Below are 14,554 nucleotides of genomic sequence, written 5' to 3'. Positions count from 1 at the left end.
CTGTTTGCTACTGGCGTATGTCTTACTGGTTTCATTATCCATTTTAGCTTACATCACATATGCAGGTATTTCTCTTCCCAGTCGCCTCTGTAGGTATCTTCCTGAGATGTCTTCCATTCGGAGCGACTTGTTTATTATAACACGATCAAGGCTCCTCCCCCTACAAAGCTGTGCAAAGCAGCCATGCCAGCTCAGAACATTGCCCAGAGGGATAAGCAGAGCCCAGAGTCGGGAATCTGGACTGAGAGGTGGGGGAGCGCTGGAGGAATGAAGCACATGAGGACAAACTAGATGCAGACACTAGCTCTTGTCACCTGCTCCAAGCTTTCCCGTTCAGGGCTGAGTGAACCTTCACCGCTCCTTTGAGGTCTAGGTAGGGGTCAGGCTGGCAAGGCTGTGGACCCAGGCGTCTGGGCAATTGCTAGTCTAGAAGTTGTTGTGAAGATATTTTGTGGGTGTGATCAGCATCTACAGTTGTCTGATCAGAAGTCACCCTGACAAGGTGTGTCATTCAATAGCCAGAAGGTCTGAAGAGTAAAATCCTGGTGCTCCCCTAAGAAGGGGCTGTGCCTCAAGACTGTCACCTAGAAATCCTACCTGCTTTGTAACATGACTGGCCTGGGTTACAGGCTTTAGGTGGGCTGATCTTTACAATACGGTTAACACATATCAAGAAAACATCATTCCCTGAGGACTCCTGCCATTCACAGCCCATAATTACCAACCTCAGGGCTGTCCTGCAGGTAGAGACTTACGGTAGTCTTAGCATCAGTTAAGTGGGATGCTACTATGGGATCTTCCTGCATGACTGTTCTCCAGAACTTAAGAGTATGGGCTACATACTCATTGAGTTCCAATGATGACAGTCATTGAAACCAAGGCCACATAAAGTAATCAATCATATAGAGAGAATCCCCACCAAAGAAGGCTGCCTTCTGATTAGTCATCGCCTCCTCTAACTTGTGGAATTAGTTTCTCAATTCTTTTTTTTTTTTTATGCCAGAAAGTCCTCCTTCCTTTTCTCCACCCCAGTAAGCTTGTAAGCAAAGGCAGAGCCTCAGAGAATCTCTCGAAGGTCATCCTCTGGCAAACTTTCCTGTAAGGGTCATCTGTAAACAACTTCTCTTGGTATTCCTCCTCCAGGTACTCACAAGTGATGATAGATTTGGGGATCAAGTGACCCTGACTGTCCCCCAGAACTGCCACCAGCCAGTCCAATTCTTCTTGAAAAATTACTTGGGCTTGTTTTTCAGATTGAGATAGATGAGTTCAGGCCAGATTCCCTTGGGCTTCAGGACCATCAGCACCTTTTTAATGAAGGGGCAGAACCTCAGTCTGTAGACATGGATTTTGCCCTTCTAGATGGACCAGGAGGGGGTGGGGCACACTTCCTTTCCTCAAGCTCCAGGCAGATACTGCGGACATCATTGTGCAGGCTGAGAGCCACAAGGGTCCCATTTTTGTTTGTGTGTGGCTCCAGCAAGTGAGAGAATCTTGAGGCACGTGACCCAAAGACAAACCTATATTGCCTGCAAAGGGCTACTAAGAGGACAAACATTTGCTACGGGGGATTCTGCTGAGGTTTCAGACAGAGACAGAGGAGAAACTAGAATTGTGCTACCAAAGCCCAGGGGCTTCTGGGCCCAGCAGAAGCTGGAAGAGGCAAGAAGGACATTCTCTGAGAGACCCTGGAAGGAGCCCAGCCATACCAGTATTTTAATTTTGAACTTCTAGCTCACAGAGCTGTAAAGAGAATGACATTTCTGAATCTTTTTTGAGGGGTGATGAAAATTTGGTAACAGCAAAGAGTTTCTGAAGGTGAAACAGTCAACAATTAATTTAAAAATTAAATCCACAGTGATTGTAGGCATGTGGGCAGTCCTCGCCTGTGTTGCTTTGCTAAGCTTTATTGTAGCCTCATCTGTGAACACAATATGCACGCTTTATACTGTGTCTGCCATCCCAACAAGTGAAGACATCTCAGGTTCTAGGCTTCCAAGGCAGCCTTTTCACAGTTTGATTACTGTGCCTGTGTATTAACACCTAAATATATATGTGTGTCCCTCTACCCGTGGTGATGGCAATCTGAGATTGCACACAAACACACGAGACGGTGATGGAACATTGTATGTGAAACACTCTGTAAGATCTCACAGGTAGATGCAGCCGTGGGTTACATAAGAACATCTTGGTAAGGATGGACATGGATGTTCATGCATGATGTTCATCCACAAGATGCGCTGCATCTGGACATTGTGCCTACCTTGGTTTGTGTAAATATATTCTCGTGTGCTCCTATAAAACAAATTTCACCTAATGGCCCAGTTTTCAAAATATTCATGTCATTATTGACACCGGACTGTATAGGTAATCAAACTCTCTGGCAGGCAAATGGAGTCTTTAGTCCTAAAGTTCTGCCGTGACCTGGCTGAACACGGTAGGAGGAGCCCTGGAACCTGGGGCTATTTTCATGCAAAGCTCACTCTCACAACTGCTTTTCTGCTCTGCCCTTTTGTGAATGTTGTAGGTACTTAGTAAACAAGTTCCTTATGGAGTGAAAGATCTTGTCTTTGGCTTCTTCTTACGCATAACTCGGGTGAGTTTGAACACTGGATTCTGTATACCCATCATTCATATGTAAACATTAGGCCAGAATACCTCTAGCATGTTCCTCACCCTGCCTCTCTGTGTTCCTAGGACATGTTAAGATATTCCAAGAACTGATTATGCTTCGGGAACAAGAAAGCACTCAAATGATTCCCTATCTCAGAGAGCTCACACGGAACACAAAGCATGCTCCACGTCTTTGTGCAGATGACGTCTGTTTCTGAAGATCAAGACTTTCACTGGCTATAGTCACATTTTCCCATCCTTCCTACCCAGGCTTTGAAAGCTTTAAAACAAAGGCTAAAAAAAGATGAACAGAGAAAGACAAAACACAGGAAAGAGTTTGAGGGTACAACCAATCACCCTGGTATAATAGCCTTCCACATAGCCCACAGCCAGAAAAGGCTGGTTATAACATCCCTGGCTAAGACATCAGATATAGTGGTACCCGCATTTAATCCCAGTAATGGGGACGCAGAGGCAGAAGGATCTCTGAATTGGAGGCCAGCTAGGTCTATATAGCAGGTTCCAGGCACCCCTGCCACCGCTGCTGCCACCACCATCACCACCACCACCACCTGCTCAGGGGAATCGAATACCTGGCCTGAGTGGAGTTCTAACATTCCCTCTAGGCTGAGTCAGTCCCTTTGGCTAAGGGACTGCTCCTTAAGCCATGCTAAAGAGATGGGTGGGATATTCGTTCCTTAATGAGTTACTGTTCTTTTCCCTTCTGATCCCCACCCTTAGTGCATGCAGAAGCTTGTGGGTTGTGCAGCCATGGAGGGCTGAGTGTATTACTTTCCAGAAAAGTGTAACTTTCCCCTTTCCCTTCCTGTCCATCTTCTTTCTAAACATGCTTTCCTTAATAGTTTGAGTTCCCCCAATCCCCAACATTTTGGCTTCTGGACTGGCTGGTTTTATGCATCTCCTTGACGCAAGCTAGCGTCATCAGAGAGGAAGGAGCCTCATTTGGGGAAATGCCTTCGTTGGATCCAGCTGTAAGGCATTTTCTCAATTAGTGATCAGTGGGAGAAGGCCCAGCCCATGGTGAGCAGTGCCATCCCTGGATTGGTGAGCATACCAGAGGAAACAAGCCGGTAGGCAGCTCCCCTCCAGGTTCTAGCTCTGCTTGAGTTCCTGTTCTGTCCTCTCCGATGATGGATTATGATCTGGAAGCGTAAGCCAAATAAGCTCTTTCCTCCCCAATTTTCTTTATGGTCATGGTATTTTGTTGCAGCATCAGAAACCCTAACTAAGACAGAAATTGGTACCAGCATGGTCGCATGTTGCTGAGACAGACCTGATCATGTTTTGGGGAGGATTATGGAAAGACTTTGTTACTTTGGGCTAAAAGAACTATTGAGTGTTAAGAGTTCAATGGGATGTTCTTTAGGGGCATGGAAGATAAGAATGTTGAGAATGTGGAGGCTTGACTTTGCAGAGTTTCAGAGGGAAGTTTAAAGACTATTGGTGTTATTTTGAATTAAGATCCCGTGGTTCTGATCAGCTGGGGCTGAAGAATCAGCTGTGACGAACAAGATCCCAGAATTGCCAAAGCAAAAGTTTGCTTTGTCGGGATACTTGACGCTGGTCCGCTGGAGCTAAGAAATTAGTGGTAGTTAAGAAGAGACCAACATTATGGAGGTGGCATCTTCTGAGTATTTCCTGAGAGCCCAGAGAAGCTATGTTCCACAGGTGGCCAAGGTTGTCCCTCGTGCTGGCAGCTAGACATGGCAATGTGCCAGCACCACCCAGGTGATGCTGGTTTTGAAAGCACAAAGGGGTCATGGAGAGCAGCCGAGGCTTGGTACTGCAAGAGGCTATTGGTAAGGCAGCCTGAGTGGCAGGTGATGGCCCCACTAAAGAGGTCATGCAAAGAAGCTGAGGCTTGGCACCATGTGGAGAGCCTACTGGGGAAAGGGCAGCCTCGATGTAGCAGAAGACCCTAGCATCTTGGAGATGGCAGTATCATGGGATGACCATAAAAAACAGGAGTCGTGGAGCCGGCCAGCGTTAGAAGACAAGCTGTGTGTGCTGCAGAGGGCGGAGCTGGAGAAGTGACCCAAGTCCTTTGGAGGAGCCCAGAAGATGGTGAGTAGGTCCCAGACATTGGCTGGAATTTGGTTGCTTTGATTTGATTTGTGACTGGGATGATTTTCCCCTCTTGAAGTAAGGCACAGTTGAGAGACTTTGAATTTTAAAAGATTGGCTATTTTAAAGGGACTGAAATTTTATGTATTCAAATTCATAACAACTGTGGGACTTTTAAAATTATATTTTTAATGTGATACCTAGGTGATGAATAAGAAAAAAAAGGTTGTGGCTTAATAGTGATGTATTTGTGTGTCAAGTTGACATGGGGTCAGTTGTACGGGGTGGTTTTGTGTGTCAGTTTGACACAGCTAGAACCATCAGAGAGAAAGGAGTCTCTGTTGAGAAAATGCCTTCATGGCATCAGTTCTAAGGCATTTTCTTAATTAGTGATCAGTGGGGGAGGGTAGCAGCTGGTGTCATCTCTGGGCTGGAATCTCAGGTTCTATAAGAAAGCAGGCTGAGCAAGCCATGGGAAGCAAGCCAGTAAACAGCACCCGTCTATGGCCTCTGCATCAGCTGCTGCCTCTGGGATCCTGCCCTGTTTGAGTCTGTGACCTGACTTCTTTCAGTGATGCCCTATAATGTGCAAGTATAAGCCAAACAAACCCTTTTCTCCCCAGCTTGATATATGGTCATGGTGTTTTGTCACAGCAGTAGAAACCCTAAAACACCTCCTTTACGCTTCCCCAGAATGCCCCCTGTGCCAGTGGCAGCATGTCTGCCATGTGTTGATCTCTATGCCAGCTTCCTAGCTAGGGCTTTTCCCCTCCTTTCCTCTGGTACATCCTCTGGCTAGCAGCTGAGGTTTACATTTTGTCTTCCTTAGGGTTTGTCTTTTAGGCTAGTGTAAAATGGTGCTTGCAATTGGGTCTATTTAAATTTTTTTTTATTAATAAGACTGAGAACCAAGGGAAACCCAACTGCCCTTGTATTAGTGCCTCAAAGAAAGGAAGACAGATGGACAAACAGCAACCAAGAACAAGAAGGAAAAAACAATGCCTGGCTATGAGATGACCACCTCTCCAACCTTCTCCTTTGCTCTCAGCATACAAAGGCCAAAGGCAAGGAGTAGTAGATGCATTCTTCTGAGGGTTAGAAACCCAGGGTGGTGACTGAGTGGGTACGTGCTGGGGAAAGGAATAGGCGATGGCTTACTGACGGTAGAAACTGAGCCTTCTCATCTGAACTCAAGTTGCTGATCCACAGGAGTTCACTAAGAATTGGAGCCAAAGGGGGATGAAGCCAAAAGGGATTGTGAAACCTGGAAAGGGCGCAGGATAGAAGCAGGAGCTATGCAGGCACCGGGGATAGCCTGGAATGATGCCAGAGGCAGATTGTGGGGACGGGTGGTGTTTCAGGCTGTCAACACACGCAGGAATGCTGGGTGGATGTCAGGAGATGGAGCCCGGCGGACAGTAGATACGACTGGCTCAAGGCCTGCTCTTGACCATTCCATTAGCCTCCTGGGGCCCAGGCAAGGAGGTCTTTCTCAGCAACTGCTTGGAAGTCAGCTCTCCTTCTGCGTGGCCCTCTCCGTGTCCAAATGGCTTCACCAGAAGCCTTGGCAGTGAGTTCAGAGCTCAGAATAGAGATGAAGAACTGGGGGCCAAAGCTTCAATAAATAGGAAGGATGGCCTTTAATTTTCAGGATATGGTTCTATTTGGGAAAGCAGCCTATATTCAACAGAGGAAGTAGCTCTACCTGCCCCTTTGAGAGCTGCAGACACATCTATTATGCCAGCCTTAGCGTTTGGGTTCCAGTTGATTCTGTGAAAAGCATGGTGTTCTTAATTATAGTGGGTGAAGCTGGTCTGTCTCTATACCCAGATATATGTATGAGCCTGTCTGCTTCTGTCTGAATATAAACCCATGGCTCTCCCCTAACAGCTGCATCCCCATTTCAGGCCCCGAGAGAGCAGTAAATCCTTGAGAGTTTAGTCAGCGTTGGCAGGAGCCCTCCCTCAGTGGAACAGCTCTGACATCTGTAGGATCTTTCTTCTTCCCCTTTCTCTCTTCCTGTACTGCTGGCCTTTTAGAATGGACTGCGAAGTGTAAAGCACTAGCAAGTTGCCATGAGCATGATCCACTCATTCACGAAAGAGACATTCACTGAACACCTAGGGATGTGCAGATGCCAGGCTGAGTACAGGCGATACGCGTGGGAGGGAGACATGCTCACAATTCTCCGGATGGCAGAAGGCTGGGGCAGAGATAAAGCAAATACAGTTGGCCCTCGTAGTTCCAGATTGGGATCTGCAGATTCACCAGCAGTCACTCTTTGGGGAAAAGAATTACTTCTGCAGTGAAAAGGTAGAGATTAGCTTTTTATTCCTTAAACAACACAACATTTTCACAACCTTTACACTGTATTGGGTGTTAGAATGCATGTAGGAATGACTTAGGGGATATGGAGGATATGCATAGTTTATGTGAAAATCTGCTGTGGTTTTATATAAGAGAATTTAACAGACAAGAATTTTGGTATCCATGAAGGTTCAGGCATCCATACCAGGCGGGTGGTTGGTGTAAATATACATTATCAGAGGGTTAAGAGAATGAAATTGAGTGAGAGACAATGAGAGAGAGAGAGAGAGAGAGAGAGAGAGAGAGAGAGAGAGGGAGAGTCGTGAACTAATGCTATTGAAAATGGTGTTCAGGTTGGTTTGTAGAACAGGAGGCCTTCTGGGCCCGAAGTCTGGTGTGACTGAAGGAAACAAACAGGACAGGTAAGTCAACTCTATTCTTACAATGCTCAATGAGAGAGATTAGCATGGCTTCCAGATAAAGATAGTGAGTGCCAGGTCACCATGGGTCTCAGTATTCAAGATAGGTGCTCAGTTATTTTCACCACGGAATTTTTTTTTATTATTATTGGTACTTTTCAAAATTGTTGTGATTTCAGAAATCACACTCTGGCTGTACCAGAGAGCTATTGCCCTCTGAATGGTTAAGCAGATAAACTGAGGAAATGACAAAGTAAATAAGACATACCAGGCTGGCCGGGTGAGCTGATGTAAACCTCTAGCTCAGGTGCTATAGGACGTAAGAAAGGAGACACCGGTCATTCAGAGCCTGGCGAGAGGCAGGAAGGCAGCTTGCACACGGGTTTGTGGTAGTAAGTGAAGGTACAGGTAGTGAGTCTGGAACATCCAAGTGTCTTGGTTTTCAATGTACTAATTGCCCACCAGCTAGAGTACCTGCCATTGGAGTACACACCCCGAAGGAGTATATTTCCAAGCTCCACTCTGTCATCAACTAGAAGCCAGGGCAGGAACTCAGGCCACATCACATTCAAAATCAGGGACAGAGAGAACTGATTTTCTGTGCTCTAGATCAGGGCCTAACACTAGGGGATGGTGACACCCACTTTCAGGCTGGGTCTTCCCATCAGTGAAGGCAAGCAAGATAATTCCTCATTGATACTTTCTTCCCAGAACTCGACACCTGACCCTACCCCTGTGTGGCTCTTGCTTAGTTTTTCTTGATCTCACATAGTCCCAGGCTGACCTCTGACTTGCCTTGCGCCTAGCTAGATGATGACTTTGAACTTCTCATCCCTCTGCTTCAACAATCAGAGGGCTTAGATTTCCCTTCCCCCAGGATGGTGTACTTTGAATTCAGGGGCTAATACATGCTAGGCAGGTACTTTACCGTCCAAGCTCATCCCCGGCTCAAATTTCTCCTTTATATAGTAACACTATTCCTATGAGATTAGGACCCTAGTCTAATCAAATCATTTAAACTTGATTACCACTTTAAGGACCCTGCTTTTACACAAGGGCACAAATTCTGATAGTTACAGGTTAAGATTCCAACCATGAGCTTGGGACCATCCTCAAAATCATCCAAAAAATGTTTCAATTGCTACTTGTAACTGTCAGTGAACCTTGAGGGCTGGCCTCTGCAAGGCACTATCATATTAATCTTCTCTAAACACTGGGCCATTGATAGCGATGACCTTATTTTGCAAAGGAAGAAATGGAGCTGAGGAGAGGGAGACCAGCTGTTTGGAGGTTGCTAAATGGAAGCCAGTGGCAGCTACCTTCCTAATGCACGTGGTCCATGCATCATCCTTTATGTTCCTATTCCTACAATGGATGGCAAAAGCTGGACTGAGTCCCTTCAAGCCCTTCCAGGTTTCCGAGATGCTATGTGTCTGCAGGGAAAGCAGTGAAAGCCTTCTTTGGCTTCCCCGTTGTTCTCAAGAAAATGCAAGTCTGCAACCCTCCCAGAAAGAGAGATATGCATGTATTGAATTAGTAACAGGATCCTGGAGTGCCGGCTGTCTCTTTGTATTCATGGCTTTTCAGAGTTGGAGGTGCAGTGCAGCGCAGGAGGAAGAGGTGAGAGGAGGACAGGGGATTGTGTAATTGCTGCAGGAAGAAAGCCAAGCAGAAAAGAGAAGATGTGAGTGGCATCAGTCCGAAACACAGGCTGCTGTGGAGCGACAGGATGAATGCAGAATTGCCCTGAAATGGTCATGGAGCCCAGAACTGGGGGAATTACTGCCTTTTGCAGTTCTGCTGGAGGCATGAGCTAGAGACTCCAGAAATGATCAGCTCAGCTCAGCTCTGAGATGCTGAAGCAGTCTGCCTGCCTGGAGAGGTTTCTTGGGCTCTGCACTCACACAAGGCCTGAGATCCTGCTCTATGGGGCTCAGAACCCACGGGGGACTGCAGATCACCAGGAGATGGCCTGTCCCCTGTGGAGACAATGAAGGGAAAGCTCAGGACAGGATGCAGGGCAGCTGTGGATGCAGGGAAGGGGTTGAGGGTCCCTAAGGAAGATGACCGAATCTCAAGAGGCAAAAGGTTACATTGTGAACCAAAGGTACTTGTGGAGACCAGCACACAGGACACAGAACACATTTCCACTAAGGTTATGTGTGTGTCTTTTGGGACAAATTATGTCACGCATCTCCTGGAGTGTTACATACCTCATGGAGTGTTACAGCACACCGCTGCCTACCGCCTTCCAATGGAGTCTCAGAGGACCTGAATACCACATGATCTCTGAGCATTGACACACTAGGCCTAGAGTCGCCAAATTTATACTTAGCTGAATATGAATCAGAAAAATCAAAGCACTTCAAGGAAAGGATTAATTATTAAGAATGAAAGTGTCTATTAAAACTTAGCACTTAGGAGAGAGCCACAAATTGGCTCTGAGTATAATGGCAAACAGAAGTGGACTAAGTCACGGAATTCTTCTGCTGCGGCATCATCTGGCAAAATGTTAGCTTGCCCAAAAAATCACAAGAGAAGTTTGCAGAGCCCCTCCTAAGCATTGAAATTCTTGCACTGCCCTCTTGTGCGAACACCCAGTGATTAGCCAAACACTTGGGAACATCCCCTGCTGTTGCAAAGTTTTATGTTCTGCCTTCCTGCTGATAGCAGCAAGCTTAGTTTGTGAAATAAAGAAGAGGCAGGGATTTAAAAAGAGATCTAGTCATCCAAATAACCTCACATGGCCCACACTGTGCTAACACACATATCAGCAAAACCAACCACATTACTAGAGATGTTTTCCCCCCTTGGCATAAAAGCCTTTTTTTCCCTTTGTAATGGTAATCCCAAAGAGGATTTTTTTAAGAAGAAAATTAAATATTGATGGACTTGTGCATGATAATGCATCTTAAGTCATTGTGAAACACTTTTAAGGAAACAGAATGGTTTTTTGAAGGTGACCTCCCTACCTCTAAACACTTTAACTTCTATTCAAGCTGTATTTTTTACTGTTAAATTATACATCTGATAGGGAACCCTGCTTCAAGGGCAAGTATTTTAAAAATTGAATCCTGTCTCGTACTGTTCTTCAGGCTTGAGAACGGGTAGCTTTCTATGTTTTAAAATGATGCCCGTGTGTCCTTTGAGAGAAGCAAAAGTGTTTTAAGCATTTCAGCCAGGAAGGATTTAATCCAAAGAATTGGTTACAGGTACTGCTTGAAGTCAGAAGAACAGGATGGAGAGGGACAAGGAAAAGGTGGCTATGGCCATCACAAGGGGACAACAGGAGGAGAGTCTAAGCTCACCAAGGCCAAGAACTAAGAAGATACTCAGAATCTAGATGGTGGGGGAAAGGGTAAATGGCCCAGCATTTTAAACTTTGGCATTTTTGCTTCTGCTCAGTTAAGGCCATGTTGAGTACAGAGCCATCAGGAAGGGAGCTGGGTACTGCAGGGTACACAACCTGCCCCGTGTGAGGCAAAGGAGAGGACGGGGGGGGGGGGTGCAAGGGGCCAGCAGGGTCTGTTCTGTCTTTCATGACTTGACTCACTGAGCTGAGATGGAAAGAAATCATGGCGCCCTGTTACCAAGACTGGTAGGTAGAGAAATGGGATATCCAGCCTCAATCTGGAACACTGACCTTCTCAGCCCTCCTGCTTCCTCTGTACTACTCCGCCCCTGTCCCTCCATCCCCATCTTTTTCTCATCCTGGATTCTGCCTGAATGTTTTATTTTATTTCTTGTTACCATTCTTTTTTTTTCTGACACTATATGTGTTCCTTTCTGTCCTTCTGAAATCCCTAGGGTGTGACAGGGCCCCTCCCTGACAAGCATCTTTGTGGGGAGGAGTCCCAAATCTAGGCAAGAGAGCTTGTGTTTGGCACCAAGAGCCAAAGGGCTTAGCTAGGTCTTCCCTTCTTTCTGCCATCACCATCTGATAGTCTGTAATCCCCGACACTCTAGAGCATGGGTTCTCAACCTTTCTAATGCTACAACCAATTAATACAGTTCCTCGTGTTGTGGTAACCCCCAAACATACAAGTATTTTCACTACTACTTCAAAACTATAATTTTGCTACCGTTATGAATCATAATGTAAGTATCTGTGTTCCCTGATAGACATGGGTGACCCCCTCAAAGGGTCAGGACCCACAGGTTGAGAACCACTGCTTTAGGGTCTAGAGCGAGTCTTTCATGTAATTTGCTGCATATAGTGGGTGCCCAGGTTTTACAGTCAGACTCAGAATCTGCTTTTCAACTTACTAAATCCTTAAGACTTGACAATTTGTTGTTTTGTGGCTTTGTTTTTGTTTTTTTATTTCTGCTTCTGCTCTCCAGTTTTGTTTTGTCAGTTGGCTTTGAAACAGGTTGACTAGGGAGCCAAGGAGGAACTTTGTTTCTCACCCGCATGCCTCTACCTCCCCAGTGGGAGATTATTAGCCTATACAACCATGCTTGTTTTTACCAGGTGTTGGAGATTGAACTCCCACGTTTTGTGAATTCTAGGCAATGATCCTCCCAAGTGAGCTACAACCCCATCTTCTTGCTTTGGACTTGAGATAGTTTTCTTTTGCAGCAAAGACTGATCTGAAACTCTTGTGGTCCTCCAGCCACTGCTTCCTGTGTGCTGGGATTATACCAAGAGCTAACTATCTGGATCATCATGTCTTCCCAGTGGCCGTCCCTAGAGCTACCCTCTTAATTTTATGCTCACGTGACTAACCTTCATGTCTTTTAAGATGGGGCTTGAATGTTACCTGATCCCCCAAGGATGCTCCCACAACCACAACTTGTGCCATGCATTTCTGGTCCTCCTTCCTTCCTCTGTTGAACAGCCCTTTCATCCCTAGCCTGTGGCATATTGTCACATACTGGGTGCTGTATTGACCTGACAGGGCTAAGTGGGGTGCCCTCATATATATCTCAATGGTACTAGGATGTACATCATTCTTGCCACTCAAGTGGAAGCACCCCTGGGGCCATCTTTGTCCTCATAACAACCATGAAAAGACCAGGCACCTGCATCGCAGCTTGCCTTTGGAACTCCACTTGGATTGTGTTGCCTGCACGTGCGTTTGGAGGAGCCATCTGCTCCGCGTGTGGAGTGCACCTGTATTTCCCCTCACACACCTGTCCCCATTGTCAGACAGGAGACAGTAAATTATTAACCTATCCACAAGTGAGGGGGAGTAAGAGAGAGCCTCTCAAAGTCCCATGAGCAGAGGCTGGACTCTGGCTCTGTTGTTCAAGCCATCCCTTGACTGAAGTCCCTCACCTGGCCAGTTCACTGCGTGGAGACAGCTAGATGCTGTAGGAGTTACTTTTTTGCATAATTATGGACACGTGGTCACAGTAACTAGTAGCAACCACTTAAAGAAAGGAAGCCTAATTTTGCAGAGGGGTGTAGCCATCACAAGGCAACATGGAGAACTGGCTCAGTCCCTAGCAATTGGTGGAACCTGTTTATATCACAGAGGAACAAGGACCAGAAAGCAAGATTGAAAGTGGGCAGGGCTACCATCTCTCAGCAAACCTACCTGAGCGACTCTCTTCCTCCAGCTAAGTCTCACCTCCTAATTGTTTCAAGGTCTCCTCCCAAATAATACCACCTGTTGGGGGAACATTCTTAAAAGATATGAACCTCTGTGGGATGTTTTAAGTTCAAGTGATAGAAGATGCCGAGAGGACTGGAATTCAAAACCCAAGCTCCTCAGCCAACCCTGTAAAACTGGCTTGCCATTTGTGTGTCCATTCAATGGCCTGGCCATTCCTCCTCCAGCCTGTGGCCCTCAGGGCTGAGGATATCTACACAAGGGTTCTATATGGATACTTTTATTCACAGTTGTGCCAGGTGCTTTAAGCCCTTGTACATTGCTTTTGAGAATTGTCAATATCCCTTAGAGCCTGGCATTTTATATGGACACCTATGGGCTCCTTGACTCTTGCAGAAAGAGCTCTTGCTTTTGGCTGGCCCTGAAGCTAACTCTGATTTAAGGACTAAAGATAGGAATAAAATCACATGCATTCCCATGAGTGTGTCCTCTCTACTTGCTCTGCTCCCTATCTATAGATGGACATTTTTGTCCCACCTGGTCCCAGAACCATTCAGTTTTAAAGAAACACAGAGGCTTATATTAATTATAACCTGTTTGGTCTATTAGCTCAGGCTTATTATTTACTAGCTCTTATAACTCATATTAACCCATAATTCTTCTCTACATTTAGCAATGTAGCTTGGTACCTTTTCTCAGCAAGGCATTCTCATCTTGCTTCCTCTGTGTCTGGGTGAAGACTGCTTCTCTATCTTTCCTCTTCCAGAATTCTCGTAGTCTGGTTATCCCACCTATACTTCCTGCCTGGCTACTAGCCAATCAGCATTATATTAAACCAATATGGGTGACAAATCCTTGCAGTGTACAAGATCATAATCTGCAGCACCCATCTGCAATTGATCACAATGGTCGACTAAGCCCAGAAGACAGAGAAGGTGTTGGATGAATGAAATTGGCAAAAAGGAACCTGATAGAAATGAACTTGGGCTGTGGAGAACAATGTCAAGGTCATGGTGATTTGTTCTCATAGCCACAAACACACAGTGAGTGGCAGGGACCGTGCTTAGCACAGAGGACAAAATGATGACTCACAGGCCTGGAACTTGCCCACTGAAAGAGCCTCAGAGTGTCGGGAGACAAGCGTCACTAACCATTACTGAATGGATGCAGAGTTCTGGCGAGGAGTTGTGCAAGGGCAACGGGTGAGAGAGTTGACAGGGGATGGTTATCTGGGCAGATGAAAATCTGAACTAAGATTGCACTGAGCACTGAAGGAGGCTGGGCATCCAGAAGAAATGGTTGTATTTCCAGTATTTTCTAACCCAGGCTAGTCAGAGGCCCCAAGACTACTGAAGGAAAGCCACAGACTTATTTGTCCATGCAGGGACTTGACAAGAACCCCTCTCCTTGTTCCATAGATTAATTACAGTGTGCCTGCCAGACAAAGGGCCTAGTGGGCGAATTCTCTGTGTGATGACTGATGGGGAGGATCAAGGGAAGTAGAAAAAGGCATGAAAGTTTGGAAATAAAGGTGACTTCTCAGGGGAGGAAGTAACCACATTAATGAATAAGAGA

General features: G+C 46.1%; 1 pseudogene; it reads right to left on the bottom strand.

Annotated features, from left to right (window-relative positions):
- Positions 1-704: 704 nt before the first annotated feature.
- Positions 705-14,554, bottom strand: part of LOC121438881 — a 126,397-nt pseudogene continuing 112,547 nt past the window's right edge.

The sequence above is a fragment of the Microtus oregoni genome, unplaced genomic scaffold (assembly GCF_018167655.1).
Source record: "Microtus oregoni isolate MIOR12 unplaced genomic scaffold, Mior012 000058F_ref0000040, whole genome shotgun sequence".
In the NCBI taxonomy this organism is placed as follows: domain Eukaryota; kingdom Metazoa; phylum Chordata; class Mammalia; order Rodentia; family Cricetidae; genus Microtus; species Microtus oregoni.
The sequence above is the reverse complement of the archived record's forward strand: the minus strand, read 5'-3'. Positions and strand labels throughout refer to the sequence as shown.